Raw genomic sequence first — 15,147 nt, 5'->3', positions numbered from 1 at the left:
TGAAGTAGGACAAGAACAAGGAGAGTATAGAAATAGATAAAATGATAAAAAGTGATCAACTGCATCTGAAGGCAGCAAAGAGTTCAAAGAATAGTAAGAGCAGAGCAATTTCCCTCTCACTTAGCTAGAAAATTATCAGGTTATCTGGGCAAGTGCAGTTTCATTGGAATGGAAAAGAAGGAAGTATCAGAGAAAAAGTTGGAGAACAACAAATAAGGTAGTGAGAGTAGGCAGCTTGATGCAGGATTTGGAGACAAAGGGGAAGGCCAGTTGGGCACTGGTTTTATAGGCAGAAGAAATAAAGAAAACATTTTTCAGGACAAACACACAACAGTGCAGTTGTAATCAGTCAGAAAGGAGCCAACATTAAAGACGAGGTAGTGAATGAATGGAAGAGCTAAGAGGGACAAGGACCTGGGTCAAGGGATTATAAGCAAACAAAATGGAGATATCAGAGATTGGGATGAAAAAAGAAAGGGTGAAACTGGGGTGGAAGAAAGGGAGAATGGTGTGGAATGATAAGAGATGAGGAAAAAGCTTGCTGGACATTGTCCATTTTATTATTGTTTTTTTAAATGGCAATATACTCAGCACAGTAAGAGGCAGAGAAAAGAATCTGAAAAGAGTGCTTGAGAAGAAATGACAGTACAAGAACTGATCAAGGTGGAAAATACAGTCATTTAGAATAGAAGCAGGAAGAATTAAGAAATGAGAGCATGAACAGAAAGTGGAAGATGTTCTTCAAATGATGCTCAGTTTCACAAAAAGAGGACGAGAAGTCGCTAGTGTGTGTGTGTGGGGGGGGCACTAAGATTAGTGACAAAGGGTAAGACAGTGCGATGGAAGAGGCAAGTGCAGAAGTAAAGAGTAGAGAAAAAAGATTTTTTTAATTAAAGGACATACAGTCAACACGAAGAAAGGTGAAGCTGAAAGCAACAGAGAACTTTAAGAGTTAAATAGACTGGCAATGCCAAAAGGAATGAGTGACAAGACATGAGGGTGTTAGCAGAGATGGAAAAGAGGGAGAGAGAGAGAAAGACTTGAAAGAAAAAACAGTGTTTGATACAGACTAGCTCAAAAGAGTGAAATGGTGAATGTGGAGATTTAATCCAAAGACAGAGATCAAACAAGGTGTTAAAAAGAAGGACTCACAAGACAGAGGAATTTTGAATTTGAAAACAGAACAATTGCATTGTGTGGTTGCAAAACAGCCTCAGGTAGCTTAAGCATAATGTATAAGCTGACCTGTCTTTCAAAGCTACAGTGACTGTAATCCAATATTTTTGGTAAAATACCTACTGTTATATCACCACCATAAATGTGACCATTCTTCTTGTTTCTCAAATAATGCTTGTCATTCTCAGCAAGAAGTCCAATTTACTGACATAGCTTATTGGAAAGAAAATAACCCTTAGTATTTGAATGCATGAGAAAAGATAGAGACTAACACAATTATTGAAATATAAATTCAACACAAAGTATTGGCTAAATTCCAGCATAACAGTATATGTTCAAATTCATCTCCCACTCTTTGAGATTGCAAATGAGTAGCTGGGGGTAGACTTTGAAGACAGTAGGGCTGTCCAGGAAGAAATCTGGTCTACAGAATCCACATTATCATGATGCCACACAGATAGAGTTTCAGATCCCAAGCTAAATTTGCAGGGCTGACAGTTTAAAAAATGATAAAGCATTTTTTTCACTTGTAAACTAAACATATTTGATATGAAGTTTTTGAGAGGAAAATACAAGACAAACCAGAACTTCCACTGCCCTTAGTGCAGTTATAAGAACTGCTGAAACCATCCAGAGTCAAGTGTAAGATACATCATCTATAGAGGAGAAATATATCAGTTATAAATCTGTGACTACCAGTTGATTCTCCTCTTCTAGTTACTATTTATATTTTATAATAATTTAACCGGAGACTGGTAACTGAAGCTGATTTTTAAGCAGTTCTTCATCAATAAATATCAATGATTTATTATCAAAACTAATTTTAATAACAATAGTTCTAACACCTTTAGCACCACTAAATGATTTGTGAACTACAGAAAAAAAAAAACCACTGTACAAGACAATGCTTTTCTTAAGAAAGTTCCCGACAGTATTCCAAAATGTACTGAACATGGTTCTACTCCACATTTCTTAGACTGCCACCTCTGCCAAGCATTTAATTTTTGCTGGTCCTTTTCAAGTAAGTTTTACTGTAGACAAATTTCAAATGTTTTTGATGAACTAGATAAACAAATCAAACATTGGAGGAGAGTGCATTATTTCACAGAACAAAATGTTTCTTTTGCTGCAGAAACAGTAGTCTTAAGACTCACAGATTTCTAACCTAATTAGTACCAGACATATGTTTTAAGCTACTTCAGAAGTATTCTTCGGTGTTATAAATGTATTAAATGATTTATATTTAAGAAAACAAAAAGATAAAATCAAGTCACCAGGTAAGCATGAGGGTAGAAGGTAATACAGAGTGCTACAGGCAATGAAAAATAGGTTTACGAAAGAGTTACAATAAGAAGTTTGTAGTTAAGGTCTAATTAATAGTCTTATTTTCTTCTATGAACTTCACTGTGGCACCAAAAGCATGTGAATTACAACCTGCAACCATTTGAAAGTTTTAGATGGGCTTTCATCCTTGCAAGCTGTACTGCAGACACAAAGCCCTTGTGAGGATTTCATTTCACTATGAATTAGTGTCTAACATTGAGAACGCCTTTCATCATCGGCTTGTATTGCCTTCAGGTGTCTATAAATTCCTCTCAGTCTTTCCGTAGCACTTGTCTATCAGACCATGTCATCAGTTTTACTGCAGGCAAGAAACAGACACACCTCTTCCTGAGACACAGACAACACAACAATTACCACAGCCACTCTTGCATTATCATTTCATATCAGCTCATCACTAACTGATAATCACTGCAGGATTGCAACAGAAAACATATTTCAATTTCCTGGACCTCTTTGCCTTGTTTTATGGATGCTGCAAACTGTGTGTTCTAGAAGGGTCTCTTACAACAGCAGTAAGTGTGCCAGTCACTCTCGTGTCACCTACTAGAGCTTATTCAAGTCATAAGCACATCTTGCTAACATACAGTAGTGTTCTTCTCTGGGAAAGTGGAAGAGGTTTTTATGACTTTCTTAGCCAGTAAGGGGGATATAAACAGATATTTCAAGTCTTTCTGGGAAAGACAGGCAATACTGGCAACTACACCTCTACCTCGATATAACGCAACTCGATAGAACACGAATTCGGATATAATGCGGTAAAGCAGTGCTCCGGGGGGGGGGGGAGGGGGGAAGAGGGGGGCAGAAGGGGGCCTGCGCACTCAGGTGGATCAAAGCAAGTACGATATAATGCGGTTTCACCTATAATGCGGTAAGATTTTTTGGCTCCCGAGGACAGTGTTATATTGAGGTAGAGGTGTACTTCAATCTCTGTGACTCTTAGGTGCTGCTGCAATACAAATAACTAATAAATAATAACAGACCCCGGTTAAAATATTTCATTAATAAAATCTTTGTTAGAGTATGAAAATGAAGATCAGAGTTGTTTCTACCACTCCAGTAACAATACACAGAATTCCTGTCATTTATATATAAAAAACAAATTATTTTGTAAAAGAAAACGGCATACTGAAATACTTTTTCCCCCCTTTGAATGTCCAACATTTTAAAAAAACATGTGACCACACTTGTCCTTCTGGGGACAGGACAACTCAAGAGATTGGTAATAGGATATGGAGCCCTTAACCTCTAGGGTCACTGATCTAAATTTGCCCAAGGTCAGTAGAAATCAAATGCCATTATCATCTGATGGCTGTTCAGTTAAAAGTGATGGTGCTTGGTTCCCTTACTAGTGGGCAGGAATTCACACCATCACTAAAACTATTACTTATAACTGATACAATTGTGAACTGCCTCACAAGAGGTGCAGGACTTACACAGGACAGTTTTTTCTGTATAACCTAAAAGCATACATGTAAACCAATAGAGCTATACCAATATAACCCCCCAACAGGGACATTCTTAATCTAATATAAGTGTAGCTTCTCCAGGTTCGCTTATGTTGCTCAGAAGGGAGTTTAAGCAAAACCAAAAAAAGTTATTTTTATATTGGAATGAGTGTCCATACAGGGGGTTATTACCAATAAACTTTCCCAGGTAGATAAAACCTCAGCCATATGGTCAGCTACTGAAAGTAATCGCTTCCCGTCTAGGTTGAGGAACATAAGCAGTGCAGTGTTAGGAAGCCTTTTCTCAATACACAGAACTAAAGTTCTCAGTGTTGTCATCTTACATCTTAAAGAACTTAAAACTAGATTGACAAGAATTTTTTTTCATGTGACAATGACAACCACTATGTGTAATAACTATATATTCCTGAATGTCCTCAGGAAAATGACACAATTACTACAAGATGCAAAGTATCAATGCCACCAGCAACTATAGTTCTAACAAAAATCTTATAACAACTTATTACATGTGATATTGTATTAACATAACAACAACAAGATACAGCTAATTCACATTGCCAGATTCCTTTTTTCCTACATTAAGTAGAGGCCTTACTATAAATGTTCCAGAAGCCTAGCTTTGTCATTGTTTTTAATTATGATAATGTATCCAATGCACAGATGAGTGCCCTATTGCTTTTTCAACTTCGGAAGTTGGCACCCTAACAACTGTTCCAATCTTTCCACCTTCCCACCCCAAACTGTATGAACCCATTCAGCCTTCAAAACTGTTAAATCCTACCCAAATGTGTACTTTGCTTCTTTGTCAGCCCTTTGATTTTGTTTCATAGGAAGGAAGGGATGATAAACAAATTACAGCATAAAATATGTGAGCTCTGGCAGGCAGTTACAAAGCTATTGACAAAAAAACCAGTCTATTCACAGCAAGCGTCCTACTTTTACAATCTCTCTCTCTGATCAGGATGCAGGGGAGAACTAATTCAATAGTTCCTGATGGAAAAATATCTTGTGGGCGTGTTTGATTTCCAGAGACAATGGTTTGTCAAGTGGTGTTTCTCTCTAAAACACACCCTGAATGAGTTGTACTGGAAAAATGTAGTAATATTGCAGTTACACAAGTGCAACTTAAAAAAAATTCTATGAAGTCTGGGACTGTGCTAACTTCTATGAAATTAGTGTGGGCTGCTCTAAACAGAACAGTACATGGTGTGGGTTAGGTAAGGAGTAACAAGAAAAGCCACCCACGCATTGAGAATGGAATTTGGTAACCAATTCAAATAGAATTTGGTTTGATGCAAGGCTTTAAGTAGGGGTCTGAAGTAGCGGATACTGGTCGTGTTGTGACTATGTAGGGAACACATCAGTATTTGTGAGTTCAGAGTAGTTCACACCCTACCGGAGATTTAGAACTGAAGTGAAGAGGGTTTACATTCTTCAATACCCTTCCCAGTAACACTCTGTTGCAACTACCTGTTGTTGCCTTCCATCCCAATATGTGCTACTATATCCAACAACCATAGAGAAACGGGACATTAGCCTAATATTTCTGCTAAAACTGACAGCAGTGAATTAGTTAATGTTGACATTTGACTCTCCATTGTTAGGTTTCAGGGTTAACACTCAATTGACAATGAGCAGTTTAAACCTCTAATATCTATTTTTTGAGCCTGTCTGTTGATTCAGGAAGATATCATTGCACTGGTTTACATTCAGTTCTCATTCTGAAGACAGATATAACACCTAGAGTTTGTATCAGAGGGGTAGCCGTGTTAGTCTGAATCTGTAAAAAGCAACAGAGGGTCCTGTGGCACCTTTGAGACTAACAGAAGTATTGGGAGCATAAGCTTTCGTGGGTATTATGCTCCTAATACTTCTGTTAGTCTCAAAGGTGCCACAGGACCCTCTGTTACCTAGAGTTTTAGTATTCTAAAAATTAAATCTTAAACTCTAGGGTACAATTACATTACATATGGGGTCCTGGACTTTCATTTTTAGGCAATTTTTTGTACTTGGACAAACATGTTCTGGATGCACAGTAATCCTTAACAACTAGCAAAGAACATGTCAGCATGCTTGCACTAGAGCAGTGGTTCCCAAACTTTAACAACCTGTGAACCCCTTTCACTAAAATGTCAAGTCTCGTGAACCCCCTCCTACAAATGAATATTTCCAGGGATTTTCTCCTTTACCTGAGCATAAATTATAAAAGCAGTGATCTTGGAAATATAAAATTTGTTTTTATGGCATGCTTATTACATACTATTTATTATTAATTATTAGTTATCATTACAGTATTTTTATTACATTATGAAAACGGCAACACTCTTCCAAGGTCTCACTTTCATAGCTTGTATCACTTTGAATAAGCCTGTTATAAGACAAGGCTTCTATGTTTCATCAAGGAGTATCAGATTTGAAACAGCATGAAGGCATTTAAGAAGCTAACTCAAAGAGTTCCTCCTACACAAGCATTCAGGTCTTGAGCAGTCCAGGCAAACAATGCACATTACAACAAAGCTTAAAATTGTTCATAATTTTAAAAACAATACTAGCTGCCTATTTAATTTTAAAAATAACAAAAAATATCCACCTCCCTTTCCATTTCTTATAAGGAGTCTTGAAGTTTAAATCTCCTCAGTGTGATAGCTATGTTTGCTTTGATCTGCTTAGCTCTTGGAAGTCCAGGGGCTCTGGGCTGCTGGGCCAGGATCCCTAGGGACGGCTCTGACTGCCATTAGAGAATTTTTTCCCCGAGAACCCCCTGTAACATTTTGCGAATCCCAGTTTGGGAACCACTGCACTAGAGATTAATTTTGTCCCACTGCATATCCAAGCAGAGATATCAAACCTGGAAGGAACCACCCTTGCCTTAAATATTAACGGCTTGATACACCTACTAAGGATAAGGGTAATAAAATCTAATGCTACAGGGTGTAAAGTGATCAGTCAGATATCAGAAAGGATTTCTTTCCTATGTGTAGCATTGTACAGTTAGTCAGGTGTTATGAAGGGTGTGGCTGAGATCAACAGGACTGGATGACCATAGCTCAGAACATGAAACACAATGACAGTAAAAGACGTTAGGGGGAATAACTGCAATATTTGCAGTTGCTGTCTACCATATTGGCTTTCTTTTAATGTTTAATTTTTACACACAGATTATAATCAAGCTGTAATTTCCACAATGTAAATAACGGTTAGGAAAACCGACCAAATACAGACTGTTCTATGTATCAAGTAAGGATATGCTTCCCTGTCTGTGATGAATAGATACCTTCAACAGGTAGACCTACAGTCTCATAGCTTTGCTGGTTTAATATAATAGCTAGCCAAAACCAGGCCTAATCCATCTGAAAAATGGTCTGGAACCCATTGGTTACACTTAGTTTTATAAAATACCTGTCAGATCCAAAGAATGGCAAGGCATTATATACTAATGTCACCATCTACTACCCCTGGTACTGTGTAGGTAAAGATAGCAGCTGTTAAGCACTCAGCAGTAGCTTGCACGCAGCCTTGTTTGATTTATTGAGTCTATTTTACTGAAAGAGGGGAAGCTGGCGAGAATGCTGGGCTTCTCCCCTCTCTTGCCATGGGAGCTTTAACTTCCACCTGGATCAAGTACAGACAGACAGGTTTTTGGTTTAACAAACATCTCATCCAGATTTCTCACCTTCCCAAAATTTCCCAGCTCTTCAAATCAGAGTCAATACTCGGAAAGGCGCCTAAGTTCAACTGCCACAAACAGCCACAAACTTCTGGCCTGCTAGTGCTACCGACTGAGTTATAAATGAGCAATTGACTATCCTGTTTTCTCTTTATTTTCCTCAGGCTTTACCAAAAAGAACAAGAGATGGAGTTCAATCCTTTACAATGTAGAGGATGTAAAATGGGAAGCAAGCACTTAGGAAGTTTGCATTTGAGAACAGAGATGTCAACATTTTTGTTAACTTCTGAGACCCTGCCATGCCACAGGGATGAAGAGAAGCCATTTATAATGATATGACATGAAATGTGCTTACATTAAAACTAAAAAGTTTTATATTAGGGTGGACTAAATGCACAACATATGAAAGGAAAAAATGCTCAAATTAGCTTTCTGCTTTTGTGCTCGTCATCAATGTATGACGCTGTTATGAGTTCCTTAAGTGGGAAAAAAAGAATGTTACTTACCTCATAGTAATGGGAGGTTCTTTGAGATGTGTGGTCCCCATCTGTATTCCACCATGGGTATGCATGCGCTCCATGTGCCCAGAGAATTTTGTAAGCAGTGTCCATGGGTCCACACATGTGCCCTGGCTCACCTTATGCCTCCAACTGAGGAGATAAAGGGTGGGACGAACCAACCACCACTCCAGTTTCTACTCCATCGAGTATCAGAGAAGATCCAAAGCAGAGGAAAAGGAGGACTGGTAGTGAAATACAGATGGGGACCACACATCTCAAAGAACCTCCCATTACTACAAGGTAAATAACACTACTTGTTTGAGTGCTGGTCCCTGTGTAGTCCACTGTGGGTGATTGACAAGTAGTACCCAAATAGGAGAAGGGTGCGAGGAAGCACATATTTTGAAGTCCAGAGTCCTGGACATAGCTCAGTACCCAAACGAGGTATGGAGGGGGCAGTATTCCCGAGGTTGGGGAAACTAACTACAAAACACTAAAACTATCAGATAAAAACTTCTGGACCATGCAGCAGTGAAAAGGAAATGGAGACAGTCAGTCCTCCCTACCCTTTATCTCCTTGGTTGGAGGCATGAGGTGAGCCAGGGCACATGTGCAGACCAATGGACATGGCTTTCAAAATTCTCTGGCTCTGGGCGCATGGAGCACATGAGTACCCACAGTGGAATACACATAGGGATCAGCACATGAAGAAGAACGTGCTGTTTTGAAGCAAATAGAAAAAGTTGGTATTGCAATCGGATTAACAGAGAGAAAATGTAATTGAAGCAAGGCACTAGGAGTCAAGATCCCTAGGTTCTATTCCTGGAGCCTCTTAAATATGTTTTAAAAATGTGTATTATACCTACCTACCTTACTGGGAGATCATAGGATTTAATTTCTATTAATAAAGCACTTTGAAATGCTCACGTGGAAAGCACAATACAAGCAAAGCAATATTGTTCTTAGTAGTATAGATAACTGTAATGTAAAACTAGTTGCAAAAACCTAAAGTGAATGCCAAGATGAATCACTTCACCCTACCGGATTATGACAATGGAGGTGCAGAGGCATGCCTTCACTTGGCCTCCTGTCTTCCAACTACTCAGCATTAAACACCAAAGAGGTGATAGGATACATACCATTTTAAACCATATTCCTTGGGACACCCTTTACTCTCCTCCACCTATAATGAATGCCCTATGTTGACACTGGAAGGAGGACTACCCCAAAGAGGCCTGGGATGGTCAGGGGATTCACTGTGGCACTAAAGGGTCACATTCTCAGGAGTGATCTTTGTCTGCTTAAATATAAAGCTGCACATCAGTGTGTCACTAATGACATCACTGAATGTTAGCCAGACCCACTCTCTCTCCCTGGCCTCTTATTTTGAAAAGCTGATACTCCTGGGGGAATTGTGCATCACTGCGTGTGTGCAGAATTCATGTCCCCTGCAGATTTGCTTCCCTGCAGAAAAATGACTTGTGATGGAGAAGCAAAGGAAAGCTGCAAGAGCGGTCATGCACCCCTCCCCAGCAGCACAGGTAGGTTGGTCCGGGACCCGGAGCAGCTGGTTGAGATGTAAATCACTGCCAGGCAGTTGTGCATGTGAGACACAGAGACACACTGTCCCTCTCGCTCACTATTGCAGCATGCTCGGCATGGAGAGGCAGGGCTTCGGGGTGTTTCTGAGGAAGTAGGTGTGGGGCGGGGTCTGTCCCCATAGGCCCAGCAGAATATAGCAGCTTGCCTTCTTAGTGAATTGTTCCCATTGTCTTTGTGAATTCCCCCAGGAGTATAAAGCAGGGGTAAAAGTTTTAATGCTCCTTTATGTTGCCAGGGTGGTTTAAAGGACAGTATGGCCTTATAAATGCTTATGGTGCTTTGATGATTAAAACTAATGTAAATTTTTGGACTGAAAACATCAAAATGTGCTCCATGAACTGCCGGGGAGCAGCCTGAGCAGCTCAGGCACCCTGGGCCAGTAGCACCAGCTACTTCTGGGGAAGTCTCAGGTCCCCCCCGTTCCCCAGCAGCAGGAGTTTGGGTGTGGGAGGGCTCAGGGCTGGGGATTAGAGTGTGGGGGCAATGCTTACCTGGTGTGGGGCTCCCCAGAAGGGATATAGGAACTCCCCTCTCTCAGCTCCTAGCTCCATGTGCTGCCTCCGCCGACAAGCACCGCCCCTGCAGCTCCCATTGGCCGCGGTTCCCAGCCAATGGGAGCTGCAAAACTGCTGCTTGGGGGGGGAGTGGAGCAGAGCAGAGGCAGCAGGTGGAGCTAGGAGCTGGGGATCACCACTTCCCTGGAGCTGGGTATGGAACCTACACAAGCCCCGCTAACCCTGTCCCCCGTAGCACCCGTGGTGCCCCCCAAGTACCCGTGGTACGCCCTTTCAAGTTTTAGTCAGAGGTATATAGTAAAAAAGTCATGGACAGGTCACGGGCCATGAATTTTTGTTTACCACCCATGACCATCCATGATTTTTACTAAAAATACCCGTGACTAAAACGTACCCTTACCTATGATGTAACCCCAAGAATATGGCTGCATATATTTATTGACTAATAACTAGAAATAAGGGGTCAAACCTAGTTACATTACTATTAGGAAAGGGGGCTTGGGGATTTCCTCCAATGCTCCCCATTCCCCTTCTTCATCCATTGTATTGTAGTTTAAATAAATGACCAAAATAATTGAAAACAGAGTGATGATATTGCATTATTTTGACAAATAAAATATGCAGAATTTTAAAATAGTGTGTACAGAATTTTTTTGTGCAGAATTCCCCCAGGAGTAAGCTGATGAGGACCGTGGGTAAAAGCAATATTCCCTATAGCACGCCCTGTGCTTTACTTTCAAAATGATTTTTATATCAGCACTACCAAGGGATTTGGAGTTCAAGCCTCTCAGGATTGTGGAACAATTTCCAAAGGAAACATATGTGCTACCAGTGCCCTTGCTACATATTCGTGGCGTTTTTGTTTCAACAACAATCTGGAAAAAACAAAGTACTTAACTTCCTTCTCAAATAAATTATCTGCTTTTAATCATGTCTAACATATAAAACAGACATAAGAAATGAGAGGCTGCCCCTTTATAATTATGAAGCTTGACAATTACCTGGTGGTTTAGAGCAGACCTGTTCTCAATGCATCTTCCTTTGTCTCTCCCTTGATAATGTAATCTAATCTCCTGGCCTTGCTTTCATCTGGCACCCAATGCTGAACTGTTGTTTATAAAACAACAATCTCATTTTAGGTAATGACAGAACAAAGGCAAGGATGGGAGCTTCAGTAACACTACAGCATTTACCACTTCAAAAGTAATTACAAGTTGATATAATTTACATGGCCTGTGTTTTTAAAAAAAGAATTAGTATTTTTTTTCCTCAGTGGAAGACCTGATTGGAAATTACTCTTCTAGTGGACAGGATCACCTGTGTGTTTGTCCATCATGGAAGCTATTGTGAATACTGTCAACTGTGGAAGTCAAAACTAATAAGATTGTGCCCAAACACAAATACAAAATATACAACATTCTGAATTAATCTGCAGTACTTCAATCACGTCTCACAGGCTTTGTTATTTAAAGAGGCCATGGGGAAGTTGCTTGCTTCAAATTATTCAAGTATGTCAATGGGTTAGCAGTAATGTGTACCAATATTTTTGTTTTATATATGAGATACTTGCTTCTTTTAATGGCATTTTCAGAAATTATGGCAGAATGTATGAATTTTCAGGCTTCTGCTTAAACACCCATAAATTTACAAGGGAATTTTTTCAGAGTGTAGTGGTTTCTATTTTAGACATTCTGGGCCAGATTACCTGATCCACTAAAGCCACTTTATTGCCCCTGTGCAGCCCTAACTTTCACCAGGGCCAGGCATCCCTGAATCAGAAAGGCACAGCTGGCTCTCTGCCAGGGCCGGCTCCAGCTTTTTTGCCACCCCAAGCAGTGGCGGGGGGAGGGGGGGAAGGGGAGGGAGAAAGCTGCGATTGGCGGCACTTTGGCAGCAGCTCTACCGCACCGTTTCATTCTTCGGCGGCAATTCAGTGGCCGGTCCTTCCATCCGAGAGGGACTGAGGGACCCACCGCCGAATCGCCGAAGACCCGGACGTGCCGTCCCTTTCCATTGGCCGCCCCAAGCATCTGCTTCCTGCGCTGGTTCCTGGAACCGGCCCTGTTTTCTCCAGCCCCTCCTTGGCACTATGTCCAAGTGCAGTTTGGATGTTGCTAGCAACCAGGGCCTCTTCTCTTTTTAGTCCCAAATTTAAATTACTAGGAACTGCATTTTATGCAAGCCACCCAGCCTCAGTAGACAGACTTGCGCTAGCAGGAATCGAGCTAAAAAAACAACAGTGTGGACACCCACTGTGCATCCAGTAATCTAAAAAAAAACCTAGCATTTTTTGATCGACCACATTTACATCAGATTATAATACAATTCTACCTAGAAATCTGTCTAACTGGGGAGAACATGGGGAGCCAACCTCCCACCCCAAAAAAAAACCCACCAAAAAACCAAGAGGAGTTATAATATCTAATTAATCCTTTCACCTCAATATGATTTCAGAGGTTTCTCTGCTGAAGTTATTTGCAGACATTAACAGAGCTGCTGGGGCTCATGGGGATCAGGAAGCAAAGGTATTTACATAGAAGCTTTGCTAGCAGAACAGAGAACTTGTTCCAATTCTCCATCTAGCTGTAAGGCAAGCTAATATTGGAACACAAAGGAAAAGTACCACTCGCTTGCTCTTTAAGCATTTTATTGTAGGTATAGACTGGAACTCATAAAATGGAAATGTCTGTTCTGTTATCGTCCCACTTCCCTCAGCCGCATTTTTGAATTACATTGAAACAATGTATTTTGGTTAAATATTAGGTGCTTTAAAGTAAATTGTTAGTTTATCAAGCTCTTCCATTCCCCTTCTTCCTGTCCTTGAATCTCGTCTGCCAAGTGCATGTAGCCATTGGTTAGACCTTGAACCTCCAAACTTGCTTTTGCTCCCTGTTAGTGCACTAAAAATAGCCTAGCTGGCAATTCAAGCAGGACTGTACTTGGGTGCCTAGCCAGTACCACTGCCCATGATGCCAGAGCCACATCGCTATTTTTAGTGCGCTAGCTCCAGCAGAGCTAGCATGTGTTTATCTACCCACAACAAGAAGCACCTCCAAACTGCTCTGTACACATATCCTTAATCATGGAGTTAAAGGACAGAGTCTCCAGCCCAGCTGGCTTTGATGTTTGAGGGTTGTCAATGATATTTCTGGATATGAGGAAAAGCTGTCACATCCTACTGCATTACCTCACACACGATGCTTTTGGCCCAGCACTTCACCACTGTTTACAGATCCAATGCATGTGCTTCTGCTATGCCCTCAACCCCCCATAGACCTTTGCCTCATAACACATCCTAGGAATACTAATTTCCTCTGCACAGCATTACTGCTGCTTGCCTCCCTCTAGCACTATGGAAACATACTTCTCTTCTTGGATCTGCAGATAAAAACAATTACTTTAAGAAAAGTGTGACCTGACCCTCATTCATTTCAATGGGGGCACTGACTCTGAAGCCTAATGATATAAATATCAGGATTGCTAAGTGTTCAAAAATCATGAGTTGAGCCATTAGGATGCACTCAATCAAATTTTAAGCTTTCTGCTACAGGCAGGAGGCCCAGAAACTTACTTTTAAAAAAATCTGAGGTTCTTAGTCACGGGACTTAAGGATGGGGCGCTTCAAGAAAAATTTAAGAGTTGGCAACACTGCCATTGTTCATAATTTCAGGCTTAGCCGAAACATCAAGCTACGTTTTATGTAAAAAAAATTGAGATTGTAAAGTAAGCTAAACTATTACCACTCCCATCCTACCTGACCCCAGTTTCATAATGAATATATAACCACATACATATTCATATACATATTCCAGTTACTGTCAGAAGCCAGATCTGTTTGTTGAATTAGGCCCTAAATTTCCATACTCAAAGTCTACTTAAGTAATCAAAGGTTAAAAAATAATATACAAAATCATATTTACAGAATGTCCTTTTTTCATTTACAGTAAAATTTGTAAAAACTATGGCACTTGAAACAATATTAAAATAACTTACTACAATACAGAAATTCCATTTACTAAGCCATTTTAAAAATATGTAAGTACACACAGAGTAAGCTATAAAGAAATCAGCTTGTAATTTTAATGTAGATGTTTAACTTAAGAGTTTTTCCGATTCACAGACGTAACGCCTCTGGCAATCTTGCAAGAAAGAGCACTTCATTCTTTTCCCCACATTCTGAGAGGAAGTAGTTATGACAGAACAGGTGTGAAGCTCTGAGTCAATAAATACGCACGACTTCCCATGATATAGTTATCACTTAGAAGACCACTTATATTGTCTTCTACCATGAGGTTATGCTGCAGTTGAAAGAAGCCATGCCACATTCTATCAATCCAGCACTCTACACAGAAAAACTGTCTCTTTGGATTTGTTATATAAAGACAACACATACATACTGTCCTGCCACATGCCTTCCCCTTCAATCGTTCTTAGCTTTTGAAAACGAAAGCAGTAACCCTGAGATTTTACTAAAATACAGGATGAATAGAAACGAAGCAAAAGAAAGATTTCCTCATGTTATCAGTATGTTAACAGTTTTATTTCCTACCAATAATTTACTGAAGTGAATACACTGGATGGATTTAGTTTGCTTTTAATAATGCTGGTTTTCCCCATAAACAAACACAAAACTGCTATTGGTTCCTAGTGGCGTTTGCACCTGAGCTTTGTATCTTAGCAGTGAAAATCTCTGCCTGCATGTTAACATTGCTCTTGAAACAGACAATTCTGTAGTTGTGAAGTGCTTTTTTATACCAGTATAGATGCTATTAATATTGTTATGTATATGAAAGGCATTACTAACATGTTCTCTTCGGCAAAAATCCTTAAATGGATTTACTGAAAGCAAGAAATAAGTGCTAATGATTGGCTGCAAC

At 40.1% G+C, this 15,147-nt stretch overlaps 1 protein-coding gene across 5 annotated transcripts in view; it reads right to left on the bottom strand.

Moving 5' to 3' along the window:
* Positions 1-15,147, bottom strand: part of SPATA5 (spermatogenesis associated 5) — a 290,334-nt gene that overhangs the window by 158,933 nt on the left and 116,254 nt on the right. Inside the window, exon 15 of one of the 5 annotated variants that reach the window (XR_004645908.1) lies at positions 1,300-1,389. The exons of the other annotated variants lie outside the window; for them this stretch is intronic. The gene's annotated coding sequence lies outside the window, so the exon portion shown is untranslated. The remainder of the gene's footprint in view (positions 1-1,299; positions 1,390-15,147) is intronic. 5 annotated transcript variants of the gene reach the window in all.

Source organism: Trachemys scripta, chromosome 5, assembly GCF_013100865.1.
Source record: "Trachemys scripta elegans isolate TJP31775 chromosome 5, CAS_Tse_1.0, whole genome shotgun sequence".
Classification (NCBI taxonomy): Eukaryota; Metazoa; Chordata; order Testudines; family Emydidae; genus Trachemys; species Trachemys scripta.
The sequence above is the reverse complement of the archived record's forward strand: the minus strand, read 5'-3'. Positions and strand labels throughout refer to the sequence as shown.